General features: G+C 44.1%; 1 long non-coding RNA gene across 1 annotated transcript; it reads right to left on the bottom strand.

Annotated features, from left to right (window-relative positions):
- Positions 1-275: 275 nt before the first annotated feature.
- On the bottom strand, positions 276-2567 carry LOC127341982 (uncharacterized). The gene is made up of 3 exons (XR_007876074.2): positions 2302-2567; positions 1436-1523; positions 276-707 (listed from the first exon to the last, which is right to left on the bottom strand). It is a non-coding gene; the product is annotated as an uncharacterized lncRNA (long non-coding RNA).
- Between the last annotated feature and the right edge of the window lie 5804 nt (positions 2568-8371).

Here is an 8371-nt window from a genome sequence, read left to right as displayed (position 1 = left end):
TGAACTTCAGGACAATGAAACATCAACTTTTTCCGAGATACGGACTTCCAGGATTGAAAATAGTGAGCTTCTTTTTAGCTTTGTGGGTGAATTGAATTACTTCTGCCAAATATGTGTATAATCTCCAATAGACCATTTGAACTTTTAACAATTAAAGTGAACTCTCATAATAGTAAAACTGAACTTCCAACCAAATATTGGTCTTCACATGAAAGTAAATAAACAAGTGCACTATGTCCAAACGGATGAGCTATCCAAAATAAACAAGCCTACCACAAAAATTATTGTATGATCGTGTACTGCGGGAAATCAAAATTGTGAACCGACAAAAAAGTAGTCTTCCCACTTGTATGATTGGAACTTCCAATCAAATGAAATTGGAGTTCAAACTTGCACCGTGCCATTCAGAACAAAATGAATTTTCAGCGCACACAAAATTTAGCTTCTAGAGAAAAGTTTCGACAAACTTCTTATAAAAGTGGACTTATAAAAATCTGCCCTCCCGAACTTCACAGCTCCGGCACACCGAGGGCAACGCATGCTCCCACAAGGCACAAATGTGTTGTAAAAGGTGAAGTCCTGAGCGCCGAAGGCAGGGCGGATTGGACTTGTTCGAGCTTGTACTACGCTACATTGATGCAGCAACAGTGAGCTCGCAGGACAATGGACACCTTTCTTATCGTAAACTATCACCATCACACACGAAACTGCAATAGGAAAAGAAGAACATCAGGTTGATTACCACTGTACAAAAATCTATGCTCGTAAACCAAATATTTGCTATTATAAGAGAAAATGGATATGGCATTTCATATATTCCAAACTAGATAATATCAGGCTTGTACCAGATCTCACTTAGGCATTATAGAACAAAAAGAAATTGGGAGCCAGAAGGGAAATTGAATAAAAGGTGAAGTGCACTTAGTAGCAAAATCAAAGAGTGAAATTATTGCAGGCGCAGCCCAAGTCGCCAGAATAAAATCGCCAACAGATCAACACTACCATTCACATCGAATAAAGTGCAATGTTTTTTTCGCCGAGTGAGCTGTCTAAGTCGAATTAGTGAACTGCTTTAAATAATCATGCGAACTTCTATTTTGAATTATTTTCAGTCAGAGCTAATACCAATACCAGTGGTCAATAAACCTTCAACTTATACGCAGATAAACTGGACTTCATGAAAATATAAAGCTGAACTTCAATAGAGAAAGTGAACTCCAGTAATAAAATGAACTTGGGGAGAAAATGAACTCACATGCATGAGTAAACGAACCTGAGATGGCATTGTTCGCCGGATAACACGGAGCTATTATGTGCACTGTACAACTATTATGTGCAGAAGCAACTCAATTTACTCCTAGAAGTATATGTGCAGAAGAAAACCAAAGTAGCAACCACAGTTCATATTGATCAGCACCAGGAGTAGCAAGCTGACCTGGGCATGTGAGACGCTCAGCTGCCTTAGTTGAAGTTGTGGAATCTCGGGACGATGCTGATTGGACTTCCTGGGTCGACTTAGTGAGCTGCCAGAGAACAATCAAGTGCAGTGCGATCAAAATTCTAATTACTCTTCATATATGCAGTGTACTTCGTACGTCTATTATCATACACAACAAACTACTGTTTTGTAAAATTGACTAGCAAGTAAGACTAAAACTAGTTTGGTCTAAGTTTTTATACTATGAACTTCTGATTTTAACTTTTTTATACAAAATAAAGTAAAATCCTCACGCCACACAACTTCTCTTATGAATAAGTGAAGTATGAGAAGTGAATTCCCCGCATGAGGATAAACAGAACTTCAGTGAAGGTAAAACTGAACTGGACTCCGTAACAACGGTAGAACTACACTACAGAACCTAGTGCTTTACCCCTAGCAGCATCTCTGCAAAACAAGGTCTCCGTGCTGGTCGGGTTTAGAGGAGGCACAGAACGAAACTTGGATTAGAAATAAAAGAATAATCCACCTACCAGGATTATCTAAATTGAAGTGTCAGGAGATGTGAACTTCACCAATTAGGAGAAGTGAACGTCACCAATTAGGAGAAGTTAATTCCATAGATTAAAAGAACTGAACTTCTGATGATGAAAAATAGTTTTTGCATATTTGTTTGTATAGCTACACCCCACAATGTTTTTTATACAGAACTTCCTATGTCAACAAAGTGAACGTCCTGACAAAAATATAAATTTGAGGTACAATGTACCGTGCACTACATTGTGTGCTGCATTGTTACAATTATTGTATCGCTGCAATTTTGCAATACATCACCCAAAACTAGAAATCAACAGTTCGCAAACCTGAAGATGGAGCTGCAAGTGCTCGCGGCAGAGAGCGATGTGAACTACATCGGACTGCTAGTGCTTTTAAGTGAGATCACCGAGTGAACTCCAGATCAAGTGCACCAACTGCCTAAAATAAACAAGTGTACCAGTGGCATTTTCCCCTCTCGTTTTTTACAGGTACGTGAACTCCCTTTCCCTTCTTTGCCCTAAAGAGAAGACCAAACTGAACTTCAGAAAAAGAAAAGAGTGAACTCCATCAGCCATACAGCAATAACAGCACAAAGCATAAAACATGCCCATAAATTTATAAATGAACTTCAGTTATGAATAGAGGGAACTACCGCGGGTCTGGTTGTGAGGTCGTTGGCGAGACCAAGTACCAGGAGCAACGGCTGCAGCTTTGTTTCTATATCTGAACTTCACATTTCTTCATTTGTGAGCTTCAAAATTCAGTTAACAAATAAAATCAAATTTGGAAAGACTAATTCACCTAGCAGGAATATCTAAACTAGCAGCCTATCACTTGCATCTAAAAAATGAATTCCCCGCACACACATTGTTAACTTGTGATAAAAAGTGAATTTATATGCAGGTTGTTCCCGCTGAAGACAACCTCTATTCTTACATTATAAAAAAATATTTCATCATCATAAGATAAAACTATTGTATATACAAGAATCATCCATTCCGCAGGCACAAACTTCACAAATATGCTATCTAGCAGGAATATATGAAATGAAAATAGCAGTAGATGTGATCTTCGCAAATTAAGAGAAGTGAGCTTCACAGATTAGGAGAAGTGAGCTTCACAGATTAGGAGAAATGAACTTATTAAACACCATATCTATCTTTAATCATGGACTTATAGAACTTCCCCGTAAATGAGTTCTATGTGCAGGAGGGGTGAATTTTGTGTTAAATAAGGTAGTATTTAACAAACAAAACAAACTTCTGTCTGGCAAGAGCCTCCAAACTGAACTTCAAGCACTCAAGATATGAACAATGCCAAGAAGTAAACTGAACTACACCTAGATACGTGCTAAAAAGATAAAACATGCTCAGCTGTTGATGTCAAGGGTCATCTGTGGTGGTAGCAAATTTAAGTATATATGTATTAAGTGCACTGCCTCTAATGAGCATGCTAACTTCCTATTCTGTGATTTTGTTGGCTGCTTGTTTTGACAAAAAACACAGAGAAGTAAACTTCACTTTTAGACCAACTCACTGTGATCCTTTAATTTGTTCCATAGGAGACTTTACTCACCTGCTTCACATCGCGGCACTGTCTTTAGCTGAGGACTCGACTGCCCGCCCGTATACTGCAGCTCTCCCGGCCATGAGCTTTTGTGCATAGCAAAGGACAAAAAAGTGCACACACCAGGTGCATCCAGATCAAGGCACTTAGACTCCATTGGATAGCCAAGGTCAGGCTTGTTATCTGTAATCCAAATGAAAACAGTCAGCTTTGCTGAAAATGCATAACCATAATTAAACTAATATAATCGCAAAGCACGATATTGTCAAACTCTTAAGCTACTCTAGCATACAAAAAAAATTCCATACAATTTCGTCTTGTAATTCTGAATGCTTCTGTGCAGTACTATGGCTGGACACATAGTAAACGTCTCGCAGTAGGTTGATTAAATTTAGAAAGAAAGAAAGAGGCATACTACTTACAGTTACAAAAGAACATATCGATCTGACATACTGGTGTGGTGCCATCCTTGCTCACGCATATCCCCAAGCCTTCAAAGGTTACAACAGACATATCCTCTGAACGGACGAAGGTAAACATGAATTCCTCAACAAAAAGGAGATGAACTTGCACATCAAACAAAGTGGACTTGCGCAGTCTACTTTTTGTAAATTAGGAGTGTCAACAGAGATATTCCTCTGGAAATTATTCATTTTAGGCATAAAAGCAAGTTTTTATGACAAGTGTACTTTCCTTTTCACAGTAAATTGTACTCCTTTTGAAAGTGAGGTCAAATTGTTTCTACCTAAAACCCGTTTACTCGAAAAAGATGAACTTACTTGTAATACGAAACTGAACTTTCAGATAGACAAATGTTCACAGAAACTGTGTACAAAATCCCAACATCAAACTGAACCACAGTGGAACAAATACAAAACACACCGAGATGATTGTTAACTATCACGTTGCAGTCAAGGAGGGGAGAAGTTAGACCATATAAAATACTCAAGTTCCAGCCCCAAACTCAACAAACTCGCTAAAATATAAAAGTGAACTCGCCAGGGTAATAAAGTGAACTTCTTAATTTATCTTATTGGCCACACATCAACAACGCATACATGACTATAATATGTTCCCAGATTTCTCTATTTTTTCATTTGAATGCACCAACAAGTGTACTTCTCCCAGTGCATAACAATGAACTTAGAAAATATTGAATATAAAGGACTAATCCATCCCACAGCCTCCAATATTAGAAATAAAATTCACGAATAATCCATCTACTATGAATAGTCTGAACTTAAATATCAGGGAGGTGTCAACTTCACGTATTCAAGAAGTGAACTTTCACGAATTGGAGAACTGAACTTTAAAAGAGAGAGATTTTGGGGAACTGTGGTCGGTGGAAAACTGAACTCACCTATTTTTGATCCTTCCAGTCAGAGCCGAGGGCTAGCTAGTTAGATAATCCAGCTGAACAAACAGTTGGTGCAGATTTAGAACAGGGAAAAACTCCTGGTAACAAGAATCTGATCATTTACATAGTCAAACAACGACAACGTGAACTCACAGAGAAAGATAGGTGAACTCAGTTCAGATGCATTGCAAAACTATTTTTTACAGTACTCCCTCTGTTCTTATAACTATAATTTTGTATTTAACTAAAAGCATCGCCAAGACGAAGCTAACTTTCCAGAAAATATAGACGTGAACCTTGATCCATGACAAAGCGAATTCTTTTCTTTTTTAGCAACCACACATCAACACATACATCCAGGACAGAAACATTATTTTCATAAAAAGTAACTACTGGAGCTTTTAAGAGTGAAGTACTGGAGCTAGCCATGTATGCATCATCCATGTACGCAAGATCCCAAATTGCAGATATCAAAATTACAGATTTTCTCATAGCATTGATAATATATGTTACCCATCATGTCATTTTAACACAACATTTTAGTACGTTGGAAGGAAGCAATAATAAAGGAATAAAAAGGAGGACTAGCACGTAGTTCAGTTGGATCTTCAGTAGCAGTTTAGAGGCAGCATTTAATAGCATCAAGTGAACTTTACCCGATAAAAAGGTGAACTTTTCAACACAAGATATGACACTGTTTTTAGGTAAGTTTTTACCAGAGCATTATCAGGTGGAAAGTTCCATACATAAGACGAAAGCTATGATGCTTTGCAGTATCAGGTGCAAAGTTTGTAGGCTCGCAGAACTGAACTGCAAGAAAATGTAAGTTGAACCTTCACCTTTTCATTATCCGAACTTCGTAGTATATCACAATCTCGACGGCACTAGCAAAGCAGAACTTCCAACGCGTTTAAACTGATGTCCGCACGGTTTAAGGTGAACTTCCACTTAATAGATGAACTGTTGAGCTTTAATCAGTGAACTTCCCTTTTTTAATCTACAAGGTGAATTTTCAGTTTATTTTCATAGATTAGTATGGAGTGAACTTCAGTAGTTCACTGAGTGAATTCCTTGTTTATTAGCAAATGAACTTTTGTGAAATTAAAATGTGAATTTTCCAGGAACGGATTGAACTTTTTTATAGACAAAAAACACAACCCCAACGTTGGACGAAATGAACTTTTCAAAAGAAATAACTGAACTTCGCAACCACCATGCTTTTCTATTTAGCTCCACATACATCTAGGAGAGAACCATTATTTTCATAAAAGGTAACAGCTGCAGCTTTTAAGAGTGAACTACTGGAGCTGGCCATCACAACCATGACAACTAACTGAGCTGTTTTTTGAAGTTCAGATATCATTGAAAAAGGATCAAATTTCTTTTCTAACCAGAAAAATACATACAAACTTTGTATTAGCTAAAGGACTAAGGGTAAGAAAAAACTAACAGTACCTGACTACTAAGTGCAGCGCTAGGTGAACTTCAGAGCCGGCCTGGGCAGAGTGTGCATTCCTGGTGAGTTCAGAGGTAGCCAGGGGAGAGTCCAGTGCAGCGCTAGGGGAATTCAGACAGGCTCCATGCCATCGCGGCCTAAAATCGCCCTCGTGTGTGCTCGGCATCAACAACGGGAGTTGGAGATGAGGCCTTACCGAAGGATTTGGCGGGCGCCGGCGACGCGTGCATGAGGAGGGGCCGCTGGTGATGCGCGCTGGAGGAGAAGGCCGCCCGCGAGTCGCGGAGGAGGAGGGGGCCGCCGGTGACGCGCGGAGGAGGAGGGGCCGCGGGCGACGCGCGCTGGAGGAGGGGGCCGCGGGCGATGCGCGCTGGAGGAGGGGACCGCGGGCGACAGCGGGCTGGAGGAGGGTGACGCCGCCTGGGTGGGAGGAGGTGGGCACCGCCGGGATTGGAGGAGGTGGGCGCCGCCGGGATTGGTGGAGGTGAGGCGCCGTCAGGGAGGGAGAAGGGGGCGCCGTCGGGTGGGAGGAGGTGGGCGGCGCCTGGGCGGGAGGAGGAGGGGCGACGCGGGCTGGAGGAGGACGCGGGGAGCCGCCAGGGAGGGAGGAGGTGGGGCGGTTGGTCGCCGGGATTGGAAGAGGTGGGGAGCCGTCGGGATTGGAGGAGGTGGGGCGGTTGGTCGCCGGGTAGGGAGGTATTTTCCTCAGGGGATTTCGCCGGACTCCGTCACCGGCTCCCTCGCGCCGGCTACCGCCGCCGCTCGCTCGCCGGCGCCGACAAGGTAGGAGGCGCGATCGGATTTGCGAGGCGCTGTCTCGCCTAGGGAATGGGCACGACGAGGGGGTGGGGGCGGTGCCGTGGCGGGGGGGGGGGGTTCGGTTCGGGGCTGTAGTTTTTTCGGTCGGGTCGGGTCGGGAGTAGAAGGTGGTTTGAGGGGGGTTCGAGAATAACTATTCTAGAACCACTCTTAAGGGGGGTTCGAGAATAGTTGGGCTCTATATATATATATATATATATATATATATATATATATAGAGCCGAACTATTCTCGAACCCCAGAATAGCTACTCTTGAACCCCTGCAAACAAACTGAACTATTCTTACCTAGCTATCCACCCGAACCGCCCCACCACACCCAGTGAACCGACCGAACCCCATCAGAACGACCTTCTTTGTCGTCGCTAGAAACAACCTCACGCCACGTTGCCTCCCACGGTCCCACCTCCACCGCGCGCTATAGGGAAGGCTCACCTCCTCCACCGCGTGCCACCGGCAGGCCCCCCGCCTACACCGCCCGCCGCCGGGAGGCCCCCTTCCTACACCACCCGCCGCCGGGAGGCCCCCCGCTATCGGGAAGGCTCCCATCTCCACCGCGTGCCACCGGCAGGCCCCCCGCCTACACCGCCTGTCGCCGGGAGGCCCCCCGCCTACACCGCCCGCCGCCGGGAGGCCCCCCGCCTACAACGCGTGCCACCGGGAGCCCCCCGCGCCTCCAACGCGTCCCGCCGGGAGGGCCCCCGCCTACACCGCGCACCGCCGGGAGGGCTCCCGCCTCCGACACGCTCCGCCGGGAAATCCTCTACCTCCGCGCCGCGCATCGGTGGTCCACCGCGTGCGCCGCCCCTAGAGCCCACATGTGTCGCGTCAAGAGTCCACCTGCGCTCACCTCGCTAACCTGGTAAATCGCGGTCGTCGCCTCTTCCTCCCCTCCCGCCTGGATCCCCGCGGCGCGCTACCCTGCTCACCGGAAAAACGCACCCTCAACTGTGGCCCTGCTCACTGGCCTTGGAAGCCACCGCCACTGATTTGCTGCTACTGGATATGTGTGTGTGAGATTTTTTTCACAGATTGTGTGTGTTTTGTTTGCAGAAAGGTTGGATGATCACAACACCAAAACAATACTTTCAGAAGTTTACTCTTTGAATTCGAGAAGTTGACTCATTGAATTTGGAGATGTAATCATCCAACCTCAGGAAATATAAATAGAAATTTCCATTGGGAATAACGTTAGCTGA

Source organism: Lolium perenne, chromosome 3 (genome assembly GCF_019359855.2).
Source record: "Lolium perenne isolate Kyuss_39 chromosome 3, Kyuss_2.0, whole genome shotgun sequence".
NCBI classification, from domain to species: Eukaryota; Viridiplantae; Streptophyta; class Magnoliopsida; order Poales; family Poaceae; genus Lolium; species Lolium perenne.
This window is presented reverse-complemented; position numbering and strand designations above follow the sequence as displayed.